Source organism: Acinonyx jubatus, chromosome C1 (genome assembly GCF_027475565.1).
Source record: "Acinonyx jubatus isolate Ajub_Pintada_27869175 chromosome C1, VMU_Ajub_asm_v1.0, whole genome shotgun sequence".
In the NCBI taxonomy this organism is placed as follows: domain Eukaryota; kingdom Metazoa; phylum Chordata; class Mammalia; order Carnivora; family Felidae; genus Acinonyx; species Acinonyx jubatus.
Genome location: NC_069381.1, coordinates 152362944 through 152385379, shown reverse-complemented (window position 1 = coordinate 152385379; position 22436 = coordinate 152362944). Strand labels below are relative to the sequence as shown.

At 39.3% G+C, this 22436-nt stretch overlaps 1 protein-coding gene across 3 annotated transcripts in view; it reads left to right on the top strand.

Moving 5' to 3' along the window:
• The window catches only part of GALNT3 (polypeptide N-acetylgalactosaminyltransferase 3), a 98509-nt gene that overhangs the window by 47678 nt on the left and 28395 nt on the right, over window positions 1-22436 (top strand). Inside the window, exons 1-2 of one of the 3 annotated variants that reach the window (XM_027055578.2) lie at window positions 5300-6048; window positions 16397-16485. The exons of 1 other annotated variant lie outside the window; for it this stretch is intronic. The gene's annotated coding sequence lies outside the window, so the exon portion shown is untranslated. Of the gene's footprint in view, window positions 1-5299; window positions 6049-16396; window positions 16486-22436 lie in introns of those variants that run through there. One more of the 3 variants, XM_015081054.3, reaches the window with a different exon arrangement.

Here is a 22436-nt window from a genome sequence, read left to right as displayed (position 1 = left end):
TGAAGCCATATTACCAGACCTTGGGGGGATGTGTCCCCTAAGATTCTCCTTAATCCTTGAGAAGATGTTCCACACAGGTGATTCCTCTGTCCTCTACTCTTCTCCTTCTCTGTCATTTCTAAGCCCTTTAACCTCTTTCTATGGTATCTCCATTCCCATTCCCCTTTTCTCTTTTATTCACCAACTGTTCCAATTGAAATAAACAAACTTCCTTCCCTAGCAGTGATTTTTTTTTCTAGCAGTGATTTTTTTGTGTCAACCCCAAATGTCGTTACATATCAGGAACCCCTGTCCCTAAAACTTTGCAGAGGCACAAAGTGTGATGTGGTCTTAGAGTCTGCTGAAACTGTTGGGAATGGAGAACAGGTACATTCTGATTTTGTGACTAGATGTAGAGAAGGAGGTATGTTGATGAGATCCTATCTCGGGTAGCAAATTAGTTTTCTGTTAACAAATTAAAAATCAAAGACACCGAAAAAACATAATTTCCTTCAAAATTCTCCTTCTAATATGCACGAAAAATCAACATTTCTCTGTAATTACAATGATGCTATTTCTTTTGGTCTAATGCTTTAGACCTATTATGCTACGAGAACATCCCTAGGTTCAATGATATAAGTTATTTAACAGTTTATCATAACTTATTGGGCAACAAATGATATCATATGCAGGTAGTGTCTCTCCATAGTTCTCTCTTCACAATATTGGAGTAAGGTGGGGGCAAGGACCAAGGGAGGAGGGAAGTTTATTTTATGACAGTGCACTGGAATTAAGAAATATCAAGGTTATCTGGGCTGATTTAGGAGGTTCCATGGGAGGCTAGGGCCTTCAGCTGGGCTGGATGGGATTTGGAGAAATGAAGTGAGACACACAGATTTTCAGAAGTAGGAATCTGAATGTGGTATCATCAGGAGAAGGTAAGAGATCTGACTTTTCCATAGTAAGGGCACATTCTACTTCCCTATTTCTAAAGTGTCAAGATTTTAATCAAAATAAGCATGCTTTACATAAAGCATGTTTTGGTAACAAGGATTAATATTTTTACAAATAGGAAATGTTAAATCATTAATATATTTCCTATGATTTGTCTTTGTGATATGATTCTTCTGCTATCATCATTGTTTAGGATCTTGGATGGCTGATACAAAGTAGTTTAATAGAGCCAGAAGCATATCATTGTAAATGTTTCAACAGATGAAGAGAGAGAACACTAAAGAATGTGATCATCACAGCATGGTTTGCAATAGCAAAATTAGAAAACAATCTTCATCATCCAATAAGTGACTGAATAAATACATTCATACAAAAAGAAAGCATGTTGTAAAAAATGAATTTATTGACATGGAAAGATAAGTAGAAAACTGTCTACCAAACAAGATCCCAATATGACCTAGTTTTTATTTTAAAAACATGTTTCTGTCTCCCCCTATATCTTCCATTCCACTCTCCCTAGTTTTTCAAAAGTATCTGGAGAGATAAACAGAAGAAAAAAAAAGGGTCTGGCAGTTAGCACTGATTCATCTACATGGGAGGAATTTGGGGATGTTTCCAACTGACTCCTTTTAGTTTATCTGTATTTTCTCATTTTTCTAAAATAAATATGAATTGATTTATAATTTAAAAAGTCATTTTACAGAAAAAGATCAATTAGGAAAGAGTGAGTCAGGGACACCTGGAGTACATATCTAAGGTCAACATCATGCAGGACTGTCACTATCTTTTCCCAGAAAAAATCCTTTGATGCTACTGTCAGAATTTGAGCTAGCTAGATTGAATATTAGCCTGACTCAGCATGGTATTTCTTTTTGCTCTTATGCTAATGCTTAAAAGCTTGAAACTCTGCACTCTACCCAATCCATTTCATCAAATATTTATTGAGCACCTACTATGTGCCAAGCATTAAGGATACAAGATTAACAAGACATAGTTCTGTTGCAATTTAAGTCAATAAGCACACTCACAGACATGTGTACCTCTTCGAAAGTCCCAGATGGTTGTTCTGCTGCTATTCTTGAGGCGGGGGGACCCTCATAGGTCGTCTTCATACAAGATACTGTCTCAAAAAGTTCGTACTAAAAATAATCTCTTCATGTTTTTACTGTTTTAACTCTTATTTTAAACTCAATGCAGAATTATGCTGAACAGTTATAAAAAAAAAAACCCCACATATTTGTGGCTCTTCACTATGATACCAACACTATTCTCCTTTTAAATCAATAGCCTTTCAATTCTTTTAGTAGAAATTATTTCAATCTGTTTAGTCTTTGAGCCAAAACTCTCAATTTGACTTTGAGATCCTGACTGGAGACTCCAGTTTCCACATAAGGCAAAATTGTTTTTAAAGGCTAAATCAGGCAGGCAATATGTTTCAAGCTCAAGTTGCTAAGCCCAGGGTAACCAACAATTAAACAATTAACAAACTAAAAACATTTAAAGTTGGACTTAGTGAATCTTAATACTACACTGTATATTATAACTAATTTTATGAATTAAAATTTCTCAGTTAAGTGATTCCCATTCTTTCATCTTTGTTTTCCATTAATTGTTATTCCTATATCCAGAGGATTTTTTTTGCATGACAATTATCATGGAATTTACATGCATCAGTGTGTAAAGGCACTTGGTGATCACCTTGTACCATTTTAAGAGAAAATTTAAGCCCAGAAGTAAAGTAACTTGTACGAGTATAAGTTGCTTTGTGTAGTGACTTTTGAAAGGATGATAAATGATAACTGATAGTTATTGTTACTAGATGCTGTCCCTCAAATTCTTAGTCTATCATTCTTACTTGCCCTAGATTATTTCTCCATACTATTTGGTTAAACCATTCTTTGGACTTGTACTCTGTGTAAGACATTAGGCATAATGGGTTTGTCATGGCATTTAATGGATCAATTTATTAATTTAACAAATATTTATTGAGTACCTACTAAGTGTTACATACCAGTCTTGGCATTAATTTAAATGTTGACAAAAATTATTAAACAGTATTATTTTAAATTTACATAAGAATTTTACAGCCAGTTCTCTCTCTCTCTCTCTCTCTCTCTCTCTCTCTCTCTGTGTGTGTGTGTGTGTGTATGTGTGTGTGTGTGTGGAGAGAGAGAGAGAAATGTTTCTCTTTTCTGTATGAATCATCTTAATTTTCTATTTTAGCTGCCATTACATGCCAAACATGTAGAATTACAACAACCTTGTTTCTGAGAAGTACGTCTACACTAAGTTTCCCGGGTTTTATTTTATAAAGAAATACTAACTTCTCCTTTATAAAACAAATCCTTTATTTCATAATCTTTAAATGGGATGATACTTTCAAAAACCCTTCATCTCACTGGATTTAGGGCATTAAACGTTGCAGCATCATGCTTTCTTTTCTGGGCCTGCAGCATTTGAATTTTATTGTAAAGTAAAAAACTTTTATTAGTTTTAAGACTTTGCTTTTGGAATGAAATGAAATACTATGTGCAATGCTAGTAGATATGCCAGACCCAAACAACACGGCTTTCCTTGTTTAAATTATGTCTCCATTGTAAAGCTGGCAGTCAATTTTTAGTAACTCCTGATTTTTATATTTGTTCTGTTCTTTTTTTACCCCTCATGCAGTATTTTGGTCCTATTTGCTTGCTCTCTTTTTTTGTAGATCTGCTCTAGCTTCTCTTTACAGTTATTATTTGACTGTACTAGTCTTGCTGTCAATGAATCTCAGTCCTTGGATTCCAAATTGCTTTTCTATATCCATTTGCTCCGTTCTGTTCTTGTTGGTGACAATTGTTGCTCTTTGCCTGGTGGGACATCGAAACTCTCATAGTCTTTGGCTCCTCCCTCATTCAGAGATGGGTGGTGCAAGACAAGAGATACAGACTCCATGGTTATACATTTAGGATTTCTCCCAAATTTCCCAAAGACTGAGACTTTAATCTCCATCTAGAAGCAAACAACAAAGAAAATGGCAGAACCTCAAGAAAAGGGGGGGGGAGGTAGGGCGGATTTGGGTAGGTAGTATTTTCAGGTCTGGATCTAAAGACAAATATTATCAAGTTAATATGGTAATACACATAAGCAGTTCCTGAATGTTTTGCGGGGGAGAGAGGGAAAGTTTAAAAACTGCTTGCAGGTACTGATATTAAAATATCACAAGCACAGAAAGGTTCCTTGATGCTTGCAAAATAACTACAATATACAAGACAAAAAACTAAAGTGTTAAATCAGATCCATAGCTGTGGTATAAAATAGTACCATGGATGCTAAGCCCAGTGTCAGACTAGCCACGTTCTAAAGTTACACCTACTGATACTATACTAACCAGCATTTCTAAATTTTAATTTTAGGTCACATGTAACACTAATATGCCAATAAATAGAAACCATAAGTGTATGTGTCAAAATACAGGAGGAAGGCCAGAACTAAACTACACAAAAACCTGCCACCATGTAATTAAGCATGCCACTAAAACATTTTCGGCTATTTCTATTTCTATTCCTATGTACATTGAAGATAGAGCCAAATACTGGATGAGTTTATAAGAAGGTATAGAGGTCATTTTTTAAAGTTTTGTGGTTTTTTAAAATATTTTTCCCTGAGAGAGAGAGAGAGAGAGAGAGAGAGAGAGAGAGAGAGGCAGAGTGCAAACAGGGGAGAGGCAGAGAGAGGGAGACACAGCATCTGAAGCAGGCTCCAGGCTCTGAGCTGTCAGCACAGAGCCCGACGCCAGGCTCGAACCCACAAACTGTAAGTTCATGACCTAAGCCGAAGTCTGAGGCCTAACCCACTGAGCCACCCAGGTGCCCCTAGGGGTCATTTTTAAGTCCTGGTTTTGGGTGTGTCAATGTTTGTCATAACAGAAGAAGGCAGGCTGAAACAAGGTTGTAAATATCATAAAAGGAAAAAAAAATACTGTCTAAAAAAAAAAAGATGTCTTTAAAAACAACGGCAAAATCCCCTATCTCCCTAGAGTCTGCATCGTCACCCTCCCAGTAGATGAGCTTTCAAGCAAACCTCCAGGAGAAGCAAAACCTCTCCAGGAAACCCGTGTCTTTGCAAACAAGGACAGCAGGTTTCTCTGTACTGTCGCTGCTCGCTCTCCCATCTGGGAATCGGTTTGCCTTTCTATAGCAGCCCAGGAAGGGGTGGTGCGCCCCAAGTTAGCAAGGCTCTGCCAAATACCAGAGGCTCTTCTTTGGAAGAGGGAGGCTCCTCCTTTGGACGGGAGGCGCCCCTACCAGAGCGCGCGCTTTACAGAAACGGAAACCACTAGCTGCGCTGAAGTGAGTCAAGTGATGAAATCAAGACTAGTACATGGGAAGGAAGCTCACCCAATAGCTCACGAACCTAACTGGTGACAGAAGCTGCTGAACCTTGCTCGAGGAAACCATACGAGACAACAGTTGCAGCCGTCATGAGGTGGCTCTTGGGGGGCACTGGCCCCCCCATCCCCCGGTCTCCGGGCGGTGCACCCCTTCATTTTGGCGAACCTTAGAGAAGGGAAGACGTGTGTGAGGGCAATCTAGACCCTCTGGTTCCCCAAGGACCCAGACCGTGTTCTGGTTACAAGGTGCCCACTGGCACCAGGTCTGCGCGGGACTCCTCAAATGTAGACGGGCGGAGGCACGCGCCCCTCTAGGAGAACCAGCCTCGCCGTCTGCGGAGAGGGAAGCCGCGCGGCGGCTGCGCTCCGCCCGGACGGCGCCCCTACCCTGCGCGCGCGGTGCTCGGTCCTCACCTGGAGCGCTCAGGTAGGGCTTGGGCGGGGCAGGAGGCTGGCGCGCAGGCGCGGGACGGGGGCCTCGCCCCTGCCGACGTCGCAGGCTGGAGCTCACCTGGGAGACTCCAGGAGGAAGCGGAGCCTCGGTTCGGCCTCTCCTGGCAACGCAGGAGGCCCAGCGGGAAGGCAGGAGGCAGCGGCGGCGGAGGAGGAGCTGGACTGAGCGGCAACAGTAGTGACAGCAACCGGAGGCGCCGCCGCCGCCGCCACCTGCACCTGGCGCCCGGCCCACGTCCAGCGCCCGCCCGGCCGCTGCTTCCCGCCGCCCTGCTGTGCCCACCCGCCAGGTAAGCGGGCGGGCCGGCGCTGGGGCCGGGAGACCCTGGGCAGACGGACGCCGAGGTTCACGTGGTGGGGAGAGGGGTACGGTCCCGGTGGCCGGTTGGGGGTGGTCTCGAGAGCGGTGTTTCAGTTGCCCCTCCGGAGGGGCCGAAAGGGGCGCCCGAGGCCGGGGCAGGTGGCGCTCCGGGGGTAGCCCTGTCGCCCCTGACAGTCTCTGTAGGGAGGCTCCAGAGGATCCGGACCGGGGCCCGCCGAGTCCTGGTGGCCCGCAGTTTGACCCTGGGAGAGTCTCCCGGAGTGCGGGGTCGGAGGGACCGGGCCAGGCGCGAGGTGGCCGCGTTTGCACGCGGGCTAACAGGTTGCTGGTCTCCTCTCGCCCCCGTGCCGGGTGGGGGGAGCAAACCCGCGACGGGAAAGGGCATGGCTTTGCCAGGCAACTTTCCCAGCCGGACCCCAGACAGTCCTAGGCTGGAAACCGCGGCCGCCCGAGCCATTTAAATGGTTTCCGAGTGGTTTGGAAAGCGCTCTGTGGTCGGGACGCGGACATCCCTCTGTCTCTGTCTGTTTCTCTCTCTCTGCACTTTTCCGGGTGCACTCCCTAAGCCAGAGCTGCGCCCACTTTCCGGTTTGATCGAGTAGAGTTATTTTCTTCGTGGCAGGAAGAAATCCAACTGCCACTCACCAACCGCACACCATCTCGTTAAAGGACCTGTTGACTTAACGACCTGCATATCGCGGCTCTGGTTTGCCTGTGGCATATGACTCAAAGGTTCAGAAAAACTTTGTTTCAGGATCCTGCCACGTCTGAACCTGGGTGTGCCAGGCCCAAATTCCTTTCCCTGCCTAATTAGGCTTTTCTAAAGCTTAAGAATTGAGGGTGAAACTGGTGCTTACCTTATAGCCTTTTGCTTCCTTCTCCCTCAAAACTCCTCAAAAACACTTCACTTCAAACTCTTCAAATAACTATTTCTGTTTTTAGAATCCCATAGGTTAACAGCTTTTCTGATTTTTAGAAAATGTTATGAAGCCAACGTAACTTGTTATAAAAGTTATAATACATATAATGAAGACACTTGCGTTCAAATACTGTTGTGGAAAAATAAGAAAGTTGCTGCGTTTTCATTTGAGAATTTCTGCTTGTGGGAGAATGTGTTGCTTCATTTACTGTGTACGTTTTCTTTGAGTCTGTGGTTAAAACACATGAGGTTAAAGTCATACCCTACAATTAGAATTCTTTAAACTTAACTTTTACTTTTAATATCTGAAGTCTAGCATATGCACTAAACATTCTGAACAGTTTATTTGTACCAAGCATCTTTCTTTTTATATCGCTTTAACTAGTATTTTTACATAGAAGTTTCTCATAATAAATGGCAATTCCATTGCCTGCATTTTACTTCTATCTTCACTGAGGTTTAAAAATGTATTTCAAACTGCACACTTAACAAAATGCCTTAACAACTCATAGAGGTGCAATTAAAGATACATGACAACCACACAAACAGGACGTGATTATTAATGATATTTTCAACCAGTGCCTTCTGCTTATGTCAAAAGAGCCTGGCCTGCCCTCTTAATCTCATCTCCATACAGAGAAATACCTATGCTAAATATTCTTTACAAATTAGGTGTAGGTGTTGTTCCCTGAGTTTAGAGTATTAATTTAAACCTCATTGATTATTGAGCCAGATGTTTCTAGACTACCTTTACTCTTAAGGGAGAAATGTGACATGTTTGCATTAGAGTAACAGTGTGCCTCAGTTAAATTATCTGTAAAATAGAAAAAAAATATACTTCCCTAGATTAAGGTAATGAGGCCTTAAATCAGGAATCTCCTCTACCCCTACCAATCTCAGGATCCTCTTCTCAGTTTGGATAGTCAATCCATCCAGTTCGTGATAAACCAAGGCTGAGGGAGAGATTCTAATTTCAGTTCACCCAGCAAGTTAGTGGCATTATTATTATTCCAAAGACTTGACTCAAGAGTCATATTATCTTTACTTTTCACCACCCTCACTCTCACTTATCATAAGATGTTTATCTTTTTGTCTTTTGTATAATTTGTAAGGCCTTTGTAAGTACAGAATACTCCATTGTTCTTTGTCCAGCTCTGATTTACCCTAATTTCTACTTGTCCAGAGGATGCCGGACTCCAGGGAGAGTGAGTGAGGATGTCACTCTTCTTCTCACATGTGTATTGAAGATGCCATGTGGATTGAGATTTTTAATCCTTTCTTGGTTTTTCAGAGCCACAGTTAATTTTTTGAGTCAACATGGACAACACAATTTAGTCTTCTGATCTTTTATTGTATTGGCTTAAAATATATTTTATAAGGCAGTAACCCAGGGCCATCCCTCCATTGGCAACACTCTAGAGTTTTGGCTGGCAAGCATACTTCTTCAACATTAGTATTTTTAAAACTTCTTTTTGGATTGCAATCCTCAATAAGAAATGAATTCTATGCCTCAATGCAGTATGCTCTCTGTGTATATATATGAAACAAGGCTCACAAAACAATATTTAGGCTCATAACGTGGATTTTCTCTATTATCTTATTTTTAAAATACTGATCTCAACACACTGGTTGACTTTTAGGACCACAGTTGGGCTAGAGCCTATAATGCAAATAGCAGTATCCTATTGAATTTGTACTTTTAAGGCTGATTTTTCTATCAGCATACTATGTCATATACACACACATACTTGAAAGAAAGAAAAACTGTATATTTTAAAAATGTAGAATTATACCATCATTCCTCATTAAACTTTTATTGAAGGGTTTTAGACTCTACGATCTGGTGCTAGACTAAATTTCTCAAACATAAGGAACTGCATGAAACCACTGTACATTATTGTATTTTAAATGGATCCTCAGCATAGTGTATGCAGTATGTTTAGGGACAGGGAAAACTGGAAGGGTTTTTCTGAAGAATTTTGGATGGTAGCAATTATCAAGTGAAAGTTTGAAAGTGAAAAATAATTTGGGGTGCCTGGGTGGCTCAAAGCCTCTGACTTTGGCTCAGGTCATGATTTCACGGTTTATGGGTTCAGACCCCGCGTTAGGGTCTGTGCTGACAGCTCAGAGCCTGGAGCCTGTTTTGGATTCTGTCTGCCTCTCTGTCTCTCTGTCTCTCTCTCTGCCCCTCCCCCGCTCAGGCTCTGGCTCTCTCTGTCTCTCAAAAATAAACGTTAAAAAAAAACCATAATAATAATTCTGCCCACCTCTATTCCAAATTCTAAATTTTATGGCTATGTTAATAGTGCTAGACAGAGGCTTAAAAAACTATTAGAGTAAACATAAGCCAGTTTATTATTGGTTTGTAGTCTGTTAAAATTTTGTATATATTTTTCTTTTACTGTGAAACAGGAGACAAAGTCTAGGAATCAGACCCCTATGCCCTAAAAAGATTAGATTGGGAGATTGAGAGATTAGATTAGGTCTCTAAGGATCTGTAGGGATGTAGGCTTGGAAACTCTCATGGGATGATTAAGCCTTCCATAGAAAAATTTAATTTTAATTCCTGGTAGAAGGAATTTTTCTCTAAAAGAAAATTAGTATATTTAATATTTTGGAAATGATCAACCCCCAAATCGTCTTCAGAACATAGTCAGTTTTTTGGTTCGTAAAGTGTAGAAATGCATTTGTTATGACAGATCTTTTATGGTTAGAAAATCTGATTGAGAAGGACATATTTCCAATCACCTAATTATGCATCTAGTTAATACCAGAATAATTCTTTTATATAATTTGAGTAATTTTAACAAAATTAATGTACTGTTAATAGCAACATTGAATTCAAATCAATGCCAACAATGGCAAGAGACCAAAATGCATTAACTTATGTGGTAAAGCAAAGACAAATAGGACTCTCAATTCAAGGTCATTAGTGTCTATTGACAGATGAAGTCTCCTTGAGTCATTCTCTGAGTTGGGTTCATAGTTTTGGCACCAAATAGAGAATATTTCCCTGAGTGTACATTTTCCTTGTAATTGTTTTAGTTTCAAACTGTCCCAACTAATTTGTTCATTTATCCCATTGCTTCCTAGACATCTTTAAGATATCATAATTATCTGAGATCATACCTGAGTAAACCAGAACCTTCATTCCATCAAAAACAAAAACAGCCTGTTTTACTTCCTATGTTTTATTTACAGGTGTTAGTACATCTATCATTTCTTATCCACAATTCCAAAGCCAACCCAAACCAAAGAAAAACAAAAACAAAAACAAAAAACCCTGGAAAACCAAAATGTTTTTGATAACTTTTTTGTCAGCAACACTTGAACTCAATTTGCTACAGAACCTAAATTTACTGTCAGGGAGCTCTTTATCATCTATTCCACTTGGTGGAATGTGTTTAATTACATGGTACTGTTCCAGGCCCTGTTGGGGGTACAATGTTATATTGGGTGTGTAAACCATATCTCCTTTCTAACATCCAAAATGTTCTGAATTTTAAAACATATTTGGCTCCAGGTATTTTGGAGAATGGGTTATGGATCTGTTCCACTATCCAGGTGTCATGTCAGAAATCCAGAGGTCATTTTTTAACTCTCTTTTCTTAACCTCCACAACTATCATATCACTGAATCTGTTAACGTTTTTTGCCCTTCTTCCTCTGCCCCTCCCCCACAAATTCTTCTACTTCTGCTCCAGTACAGGGTCTCATCAACTCTTAAATGGGGTACCATAGCTACCTGCTACCTAATATCTCAGCAGATGGTGTTATGCTCAAATCCATCCTCAGCAGAACCCCTCCACTAATGATCTGTAAAAATGTAAACCTGGATGTCTCTCTCCTCTGCTTAAACCTATTAATAACTTCACATAACTCAGGATAGAACCCATGGTCCTTAAAATGGTCTCACAGAATCTGACCCGTGCTTACCTATGGATTTCTACTCCATAAATCAAATTTTATGTTCCAACAACAGATTTCAATGCTTTTTCTTATGTGCTTTTTTTTTTAACCCCCCCATTGATGTTACCTCTATACCTCTTTTTAGCTCTTAAGACTCAATTGAGGCCTCACCTCACTTAGGAAACTGTATCCCCCCCCCCCCTTACATACATCTGAGCTAGGAGTGATGTCTTATGCATACTCCTATCATGCACTTTACATATGTGACTTAATATAGTCTGCTTTTGTGCCTGTGTACACATACACACCCATTTAGATATTTGCAAAGCATGTAATATTTTTCTTTCCTCTAAGTCTATTGTGGAGTAAAAATATTGGAGTAAAAGTGGCACAGGGAGGGGAGAGGCATTGGGCAGGCAGTATATTTGCTTTCCTATTGGGCAGCGACCACAGAAATTGAGGATTTAGGAAACTTGTTTCACTGTACTTAGTCTATTTAATTTAGATTGCTGTTATTTCCATGTTCTTCCTTTGAATTCCATATTATTGTGGCTTTTGGTTTTGTTCCAAGATCTGGGTTTTACCATTTACAAGTGAAAAGTTAACTTTGTGATTGAAATGTCTTATAGTTTTACTTTATAAATGTTGTACGACTGAGTATATTGCTATTGGTGAGGAATTACCGGAGGGGCAACTTTTACTTAAATAATGTAATTTAATCAGACTAGACCAAAAAAAAAAAAAGTCATTCTGTCAGTTTTACCTCTTAAATAAATATTTTTCGAATCCATCTACTTTTCTCCACTCTTGTCACTATCAACATCTCTTGCCTGGATTTTTACAAATGGCCTCCCTATTGATTACCTGAATTCCTTCTGGTTAGTTCCCTACGCTGCTCCCAGAGGGATCTTTTCAAAACATTCAAAACTGCTTAAAGCCCTTCGTTGCCTTAGGATTAGACCAACTCCTTCACTCGGCCTAAAGGCCTGGCACGACTGAGATTCTGCTTACTGCACACACCTGTGTCATGTTACTCTGTTGCAGCTCTACTGGCCCTTTTTGTGACCATGCGCTCCTTCTGCCTCTGGTCTTTGCAAGTGTCATCATCCCTGCCTGGAACTCTCTTCCCTCCTCTTTTGGCCCATCTAGCTAAAAACTCATCCTTCAGATTCCAGTTTGAGCTCCCCTTTTCCAGGACTAACTAGAATTTTTCACCAGTCTTCGCCTCCCCCCGACCTCCTGCTTCCGCCTATGGATTTATTTTTTATTTTTTTTAAATTTTTTTTAACGTTTATTTATTTTTGAGACAACGAGAGACAGAGCATGAACAGGGGAGGAGCAGAGAGAGAGAGGGAGACACAGAGTCCGAAACAGGCTCCAGGCTCCGAGCTGTCAGCACAGAGCCCGACGCGGGGCTCGAACTCACGGACCGTGAGATCATGACCTGAGCCGAAGTCGGACGCTTAACCGACCAAGCCACCCAGGCGCCCCCGGCCTATGGATTTAAATTGAAGACTGTAGCCTCGAGAAACAAATTCCCACTTAGTACCTGGGAGTAGTAACTTTAAAAAAGTTAAAGTTTCCTGAGAAAGGGAGCAGACTTTAACATGTGGCTCATATATTTAAAATTAGATTTCAGTTATTAATGCCTTTACATTTTTATCAAGTAACAGAAGATAAAATTTGTTGTCTTAATAAGTATTACCCCTTCTTTACTATTTTACTATTAAGCACTTATGTGTCAGGCATATTTTAAACAATTTCATGAATTGAACATTTAATCTTCAAAGCCACTCAATGAGGTGCATGGTATTTTTCTCCCTATTTTAGAGACAGGAAAATAGAGTAAATAATTTGCCTCTGTCTACGAGGCAGTAAAATGTCGGAGCCAATATTCCAATCCAAGCTGTCTGATTCCAAGTCCTGTACTTCTACTTAAATGTAAATAAAACTAAAAAGAATTATTAAAAGCCTTACAACAGCGATAGCAACAAAAATCCAGTCAACTCTCATTTCCCCCAGTGCTGCTGCGTCTAGGAATGCTTTAACCTCTTTTAGGTGTTGCTTCCTATTTGCCTTTTGCAATAATGTGCTTATACTACTATTCCTTAATTTATCAATGTTTGACATTATCAACTGACTTCCCATTAAAGTAGATAAATATTTAGCTCTTGCGCACACATGCCTCTTGCTCTCCCTCCATCTCTGAATATAATTCTCACATTTTTTGTTTGCATTTTGGTATTTACTTATGATTATTATGTACATATTGTTTACTGCTGAGCCAAGCAAGTGTATTATGAGTATGAGTAAAAATTTTTGAACCATAGAGTTAATAATTCACTTAAGAAAAAAAAATAGCTTAGTTTTTTGAGTATCAATTTCTGTTTCTATATACTCCAATATCTTCTCAGTATGATTCTTCCACATAATCAAACCTATCAGATTTATTGGTCTCTTCTGGAGCTCTCTGTTCTCTTGTTCCAATTTGGCCTATTGCTTTCTAAGCCTGTTTCATGGCAGTTGTTTGGGATTTTTCTTTGCTGACATTTTTGAAGGAGGCCCCATTTTTTAGATACGATGATTTTGTTGTTTACTTTCTCATGTAGGAACACATCCCCTAGTAGCTTCTTGAGAAATGATGAATGGAATTAATAAATTTGAGATGTTACCTGTCCGAAAATTTTTATTCTACTCTCAATTTTTTCCCTGCTTATTTTTTTAGTAGTTACTCTATCCACATGGTCCAAAATTAAAAAAAACTAAGGACGTATATATGACAAGTCTTCTTTTAACTGTTGCCCTCTAATACCTGGTTTTCCTAAGAGCAAACAATGCTCCTTTTACATATATATATATTGTATATGTATAATATTTACATGTGTGTGTCTATGTGTGTGTGTATATGTATATATAATAAAGTATATGTTATATATATAAATTGCATACATAAAAATGCAAATGAATCTCATTTTTAACTTATTGTGGAGATAACCTCATATCAGCATATAAAGTAGCTTCTTTGTTTTTAATCTGGCATAATATTCCATCATATGACTGTATCATAATTTATTTATTGTAATTTATTTCCCTATTGGTAGAGTTATCGGTTGTTTTAGTGTCTTGATGTTAAAATGATGCTTTAATGTGCAGACTTACAGGTTATCATTCTACTTGCATATTAGCATATCTGTGGGATAAATTTCTAGAAGTTATCCTCATACCTGCTTGATAATTTGTTGGAGGCGAGTAGTGTGAGACCATGCAAGTTTGATAATTCTGAGTCAGATGGATAGGGTAAAGGGCAGAAGAATACCTGGTAGTAAATACCTCATGGCAGAGTGGACCCTTGTGAGGGACAATTCATAGTACAGAGAGGGCTTCTAATGCAAATTATTGTTTGTGTTGTTTTATTTGAGCTTTCAGATATGACCCATCTTTTTGAACTGGTTAAGACTTGTTGCTGTTATTACCTCAGTCTCCTTCTTATATCCTTTACCCTCTGTCATTAGTCTTTTAGCATTCATAGCCCCTTGCCCTGTTATTTTAACTCCAGCTCTTCCACTGCAGATAATCCAGAACAGAGAGCACTCATTAGCTGGTCTTTTTTCAATAAGTCAAGAACCCATCCTTACACAATTCACAATTTAACAACCTTTCCAGCCTCCACATTGATTCATTTGCTAAATTTAGCCAACTCTACCTCCTGGATCTCTTCCCAAGCCTCCACACCCCTTCTCAATTTCTTACCTGGATTAATTTTAATAGTCTGCTAATCACCTTCAGTCTCCTCTCTGGTTCACCACCCTCACCACCAAATCCATATTAAAAATAGTTTCAAGAATAATCATTTTATTTTATTTTGTTTTGTTTTATTTTATTTTATTTTATCTTATTTTTTTAATGTTTGTTTACTTTTTAAAAAAATATTTATTTTTGAGAGAGATAGAGACAGAGCACAGGCAGGGGAGGAGCAGAGAGAGAGGGAGACACAGAATCTGAAGCAGGCTCTAGGCTCTGAGCTGTCAGCACAGAGCCTGACCGTGGGACTCAAACCCACGAGCTGTGAGATCAAGACCTGAGCCGAAGTCAGGTGCCCAACCAACTGAGCCACCCAGGCACCCCTAATGTTTATTTACTTTTGAGAGAGAGAAAGAGTATGTGTGCAGTGCCAGTCAGAGAGGGGCAGAGAGAAATAGAGTCAGAGGATCCAGGCTCTGTGCTGACAGGAGAAAGCCCAATATGGGGCTTGAACTCACGAACTGTAAGATCATGACCTGAGCTAAAGCTGGACTTAACTGATTGAGCCACCCAGGGCCCCAAGAATTAAATTAAATTTAATTAAATTTAATTAAATTTCAGTTGTAATTAGGTCATCACCCTGCTTAATACCCCTCAGGGCTTCTCCCCTTTGCCAGAAGAACTAAGTACAAACCCCACAGAGTTAGGTACCCCTTCCTTCCCTATATGGAGCTGGGCATTCAGTATTCTCATAGACCTCAGTGTGTGGTAATTGTCTATGTATGAGGAAAATTTTCCTATTTGAAGTTGGCTTTTGAAAGGAGAATAAAAGTTTAGTCTGACACTCGTTTATTTCCAACTGAAACATGTATTAATAAGATCTTTTCATACTCTAACCATGAGGAGTGGGGAATGCAGGAATTTCAGATGGTGACTAGATAAGTGGAGGGATATTGCATGTTTCAAAATAGGTGCAAAAATAGCCTAATCATAAAGGCAGACATTGCTTTTATGCCTTACTTTTTTTAAATGATGTTATAGATTTGTGAAGAACTGTTTTGTTCTTTTACATCTGAGAATGTGGATGCTAATGGAGAAGAGGTAAGCACAGGGAAATAAAGAAATGTTGAGATTGAAGGCATTTTGAATTTCTAGGGATTGGCACAGTACCTTGGGCCAAATTCTATCCACCACCTGTTTTTGTAAGCAAAATTTTATTGGAACTAGCTATGCCCATTCATTTGTGTATTGTGTATGACTGGTTTTGCACCACAAAAATAGAGTAGTTGCAATAGAGACCATATGGCTCACAAAGCAAAACATATTTATTATTTGGCCCTTTATGGAAAGTTTGCTGACACTTTTTCTAGAGAAGAATGGAAGCTGAGAGGTAGAGGATGAGTATGTACCCAGTGAGTTATAGCTAAGCCTGTAGTAAGGTGAATACAAAGTGATAGCAATAGAGCAATTGCTCACTTGCTCCCCTATTCCCCTATCCCTTAAATTCTGGGGCCTCAAAAGGGAGAATGAGTAGAAATTGTCTACTACTCATGAGATTTTGGATTCTTTCATAAAAGGAATGTTCACTAGACTTAATTGTTTGCAACCTGAGTGCCCATCCTCCAATTATATTCCATGTCAAGGCCCAGTACACTCTCCCTTTTACTAAGATATTGAGAAAAACATTAGTGAGGGAAGTTCCTGCATTAGTGAAAAAAAAAAAAATCTGTGGTTGCTCTCCTTTGTAGGCCATTAAGATTGGCTCCTTGGTCAATGGAGATGATGGGATTCCATGGTAGCAGAAGACAAGTGGCAGCATTTAACCACCAAGGACAAAGTAGGTATCTACCATAATGGAAATCTGGGACATAGATATAATCAGAAGGCATTGTTTTGCAAATGTGATGAATGAAATAGATGGGCAGTACTACAGTATCACTTGTTGTAGATACCAGAAAAAACTCTAGGCTTGGTGGCAAAAAGCATTGGCTTTAGTTGCCACAGTTGAGCATCATTACTTTTCACTCCGTTTCCAAACCCAAGTCAATTTACAGGCCCAGAGCCCTTTGATTGAAGTTGAGGCCAGTCTTGAAGGCTACACCATTGCTTCAAGCATACACCACAAATTTTCTTCAAAAGCCTTCCCCAAAGGGACCTATAACCATTTATTAGAGAGGCTATGCTTTGGGGAAAAGAAAATACACTCAGACCTTTTGTACCAATTCCTATGGAGCCAAAATACCACTTGTGGCCCTCTAGTCATCGTGTGGAGTTACAGCATTTAGGTAATAGGTGGAGTCTTAGCGAAAGTCTGACTCACAGGAGGGTCCAGCTGGTCAGCAGACCTACCCTGTGCTTATTTCCCCATTTCCTTAATATATAATTGGAGTAGACATCCTGGATAACTGGCAAAATCCTTATATTGGTTCTCTAAGTGTCATGGGTTGAGGACCGTTGTGATAAGAGAAGCTAAGTGGAAGACCTTAAAACTTGCCCTCCTTCTAAGATGGTAAATCAGAAAGAATACTGTATCGAAGGGAATTGTTGAGCTCAGTGCCACCATCAAAGATTTGAAATAAGACTTGAGTTATCTATCACATCTCATTTAACTCACTTATTTGTCCTGTGCCCAAGTTGGATGGATCTTAAAGAATGAATGGACTATTGTAAACTTAATCATTGGATGATTCCAAATGTGCTTGCTGAAACAGAATGTGGTGTCTTTACTTGATATAATCAACACTACCTCTGGCATTTGGTATGTAGCTATCGACTTGGTTAACTGCTTTTTCTCTGTACCAATTTACAAGGACCACCAAAAGCAATTTACTCTTTTTTTTTTTTTTTTTAATTTTTCTTCTCTTAACGTTTATTTATTTTTGAGACAGAGAGAGACAGAACATGAACTGGGGAGGGTCAGAGAGAGAGAGGGAGACACAGAATCCGAAACAGGCTCCAGGCTCTGAGCTGTCAGTACAGAGCCCGACGCGGGGCTCGAACTCATGGACCGTGAGATCATAACCTGAGCTGAAGTCGGACGCTCAACGGACTGAGCCACCCAGGCACCCCAAAGCAATTTACTCCTATCTAGCTTGGCCAACATTGTGTCTTCACAGTCTTGTCTCAGGGCCAGGTCAGTTCTCCTGTCCTAGAAATCTTAATTATCCCAACATCCCACAAGATATCACATTGGTTTACTATGTTGATAATATTATGCTGATTGTATTTGATGAGCAGAAAGTAGCAATTACTTTAGGTATCTTAGTGAAGCATATAAGAACCAGCGGGTAATCAGACTCACAAAAATTTAGGGGCGCCTCAGTAACATTTCTGGGCATTCAGTTGTCACTGTACTTAATAGGCCTTTTGTTTTTTTGGTTTTTGTTTTTTGTGTTTTGGAGGCAATATTTTCTTCTCTCCTTCCCATTTTCTTTCTTTCTTTCTTTTTTTTTTAACAAAATATTGCATAGAATTTGTTAGATACTAAGTTTACAATTTAGTCTTTAGGTAACTGAATATTACGTTGGGGATGTGTCAGAATTTGAAAAGTAATTCCCATTGTCACTGGAGACAATGGCTGTTGGCATTCTGTGTCTCATTCCAGGGTTCCTCTTCACTTGTAAGGAGGATGCTTGCATCTTGCGAGGTGCTTGTTTTGTTTTTCCACCGGAGTTCAAATGTGCGAGAAAGTGTGCATGTGGAAACTGAGCAGTCAAAAGGGTAGACTATGCTGCTTATTGTCTCTCAGCTGTAAATTCATTCTCTTCTCCTGCTCTGTAATAATGGAGCGGGGCGGGGGGGTGGGGCTGGAAATCTGTAAATATTTCTCCTTTGCTGGCTGGCACAATGTTAATTAAGCCTTGTCAGTAGAGGGCACTGGCGGGATACTGAAAGTAGAAGATACTTTTCCTTCCTGGTTTCAGGGTGACTTTCTGGCTAGGCTCTTACTGAGCATATACCTTTTTCTCTACTTCTAGGCCTCCACATAGTTTTTTCTAGTGATAAGTAACTGCATGGCACAGTTTTCTCTAGAGTTGGCACACCTCTGCCCCCTGCACTTTCTCCAGAGCTTGACTTGGATAGCAGGGTTGTACCCTGGAGTCATAGACATCATGGACCTGTTCCCCAGCCCAGGTCACTGCTCCATACACTCTTTGTTTAGCCTTATACATGTGCACATTGGGGACCCCACAAAACTGGGTTTCCAAGGCACCAACTACCCAAATTTTATCCTAGGCACCAACCTGCACCATATTGGCCCAGGCTATACATGAAAGTGCACTACATTCCTGCAGAGCACAGCTTCTTAACAGGTGCCATCAGCAGCCAGCTGTTAGCATCGGCACTTAACAAGTTCCAGGGTTTGACATCTTCCTATGAATGGCTTCTTCTGGGACTCCACAGGTCAGATTTTGGGCAAGTTTCACTAGTGAGATACCTCTGTAACTTTTCCACTGTCAAGGAGCCAACACTGCTCTTTCTGTAGAGATCTCTGGATCTATGTGCTGGTGAGGGGAAGGTTCTTCCTTGGGCTCTCATCTCAGCCTTGTAGGTAGTGATTGCCCCTTATATCTACTATTCCTATATTATTTTGAATTCTTTTTAACTCTCACTAACCAATTCCCTGTTACTCCAGTCCTCTCAGAATAATATATTATACTTTCCTTTTTCAAATCACTATGTAGTTTCTGTCTCCTTACTAATCCAAGAGCCATCAACTGTGTTTACAAAGTAAATAGACAAATCTTTTAAAAGGTGGTACTTCTACCCAGGAGAAGTACTAGTTAAGTGGGTAATCTGTGGGACCACTCAATTCACTCCTCAAAATTATGCCATAACCAATCAGTATATACCTTTCACAGGTGCAGATTCAATCACAGTAGCAGGAGAGAGAATATGTGAGCTTGCCTTCACCACCATATTACCCTCCCCTGCAAAGGGTAGTGCAGTTCCATAATTACTTGTATGCTCCAAATTGTGTAGAGTTGGCTGCTCTACAAATTAAGATCCTGTTCATAACCTTTCACCTTCAAAGATAATATTGTCAATAGAGATGCTTATCTGACCAGGTTTAGCTGAGAAGTGGGATGTGTGACCACACCCTTTTCAGTATTAAATAAAAGCAGTGCCTCTGAGTTGTTGGAGCTCAGCTCTGTTACTAGACTTTTTGTCATATAACCTGCAGATGACTTTTGTTCAGAAAGTCCTCTTACTCTGTGACAGTTACATGCAGTTAGTTGTTCACTGGTGGCATTTTCCAGCCAGCCAGAGCAACCCCAGTTTGTTTTTCAGCTGGGATACTTGGGATATGTCTGCTGCTTCCTCCTGTGAGGAAGCATGTAGCCATCTCAGGGCAGTTTGCTTTGTATCAGTGTTTGTCCCTTGTCATACATCCACAGGTCACTTCCTGCTTAGAAGAATTTCAGGCAAGGGTGTGGAAATGGATTTAATCATAACCGAAACTAAACAACCATAATAGTAAGTCACCGTGAAATTTGGTTTTACCAATAAATACAAGCAGAAATGACTTCCTGCCACCCCTCCATTCCCTAACTAGTAGATGAGAGGTGCTTAATAAAGTTTCTGCCCAAGCACGTAAGGTTTATTATTAGAGCAAGTTTTGTTGTTGTTTTGATTCGATTAGGAGATCTAGGTAATGTGTGGCAAAGATCAAATATGAATTAATTTACAGTAGTGTACTCTTCTTACTCTACAATCTATGCTACATTTTGGATATATAATTTTGTAATGTTTTGTTTTTTGTGATTACCCTTAATTTTTTATCGCATGCTTTAATTCATGCTGTAGCAAGCAAGTTTCATATACAATTAGGCTTTGTGCCAGTTAAAGTCACCTGGAACCAGACCTTAAATCCCTGAAGCTGTAAATGTTTATTGTCACAAATATAGGAACAAGAAATGGAAAGAACTACTATCCTCTTATTTTATTAAATGTTACTTTCACATGCGGTTATGAAACGTTCTGCTTTTCACTGCTTTAGAAGATTGCTTCAGTTGGAATATTTAAATTAAACTAACAACTTAACTAATGTCTTTGCAATGTGTCCTTTTCCACCTGGAAGGGACAACTGGACTAAAGATGGATCTTTTCCAGTTTGAATCTGCATGTAAACGACATCCTCGGGTGACTCATTGTCACATTAAAGTTTGAGAAACTAGAGTCTACATAACTGAAAGCCACAGCTCTGTAGTTATTTTGATTTGTGATAGCTCAGTCTTTTCTGTTCAGATAGCAACATGTTTTTACCCTGGAAAATAACCCATTGATTTTTAACCCAATCTCACAGACTGTTAGAATCATGCATATTGTTTTAGTCATTTTAAAGTATCATTATTTTGTGCATGTTTTAATTTATTATTAATGCCTTTTTGTAATGTCTACATATATTCTAGCATATAGATTGATAAGGCCTCTGAATATTAACTTTTTTCTAATTTTAGAAATTTATAATAATTTAGAGATCTTTGAATAGATCTTTGAATTTAAATTAATTTTTTTCTAGTTTAAAAAAGCTATTTCATGATATTAATCTCTCCTGTGAATCTGACCTTTAATAATTAGCAAATGACATTTTAGATAGGTGTGTTTAAAGGTTTTAGAAAGTACAATAAGACCTCTACCTGCTAATCATTTTTATATCCTGAATTTGCTGTTGTGCTGGTTTTTTTTTTTTTCATTTTTGAAACTTCTGAGTTTAATTGGAAGTTGAAATTAAGAGAAATTTGTTTTGTTTCATTGGCTGTTTTCACATAGGTCTTGACATTTGGTAAGTAGTGAGGCTTAGGAACGTGATGTTATTTCCAGGAATAGGAGTTAAGAATCCTGGTTTTGTTTAACTCATTCATTTATTGTGTGGCTTTTGGATTATGTGTTTTATTGCGCAGAATCTGAGTTTTTCCATCTTTGTGATAGGAATAACATATTTTAAAAGTAATTTTACAACGCCATAATTTGTAGTAAAACCCCAGTGTGTCATTTATATCAGCATTAATCTCTGAGCCTTTTCAGGAAACTTTGGGTCATCTTGCTTTGGATTTCATCTTATCTCTCCATGTCAAAATAACTTTTGCTCATTTTGTATCAGCATTCTATTTTGAAAAACCTGTCTTTGGAGTATCAGAAATTAATAGTGTGGTTGCTTTTGGTTAGGTGCAGTCATTTCCCTATCAAGTGCTAGTTTTGATTTGCCTAAAGTCTTGTGACCTACACCAGTGATTCTTAACCCTTGCCGCCCTTTAGAATTATCTGGAGAGCCTAAAATAACAACAAAAGCAGGACCTGGGCCCTGGCCCTAAAACAATTATATCAAACTCTCTAGAGGGGAGGCCTAAAGCACTCTTTTTAAAGAGCTTTCTGCTAAGTGTATCCAGAGTTGAAGACCGCTAATAGAGATGCTTAATGTTGAGTGTAATTTATCATTAATGGAAGCCTAATATTGTACATTAGCAGCAAAGGACAGAAAAGTCATATAAAAATCCCTGGGAGATTCATTTCAGAATCTTCAAGTGATCAGCAATTGATAAAAGAAGACTATTCCCTTCTGAAATAATCTGAAAAGAGCAAAGCATCATGTTCCTACTCTAGTAAACTCTGACACTAAAAGGTCTCAATCTCTTAATCCTCCATTGTTAAAATCTACAATCTCATCCTCAGCCTTATTTCCAAAAACACGTTCTGAAAACAGTTGTGTGGTTTTTATTTTTATTTATTTTTATTTTTATTTTCATTTTATATATAGAGAAAGCGCACACAAGTGGGGTAGAGGGG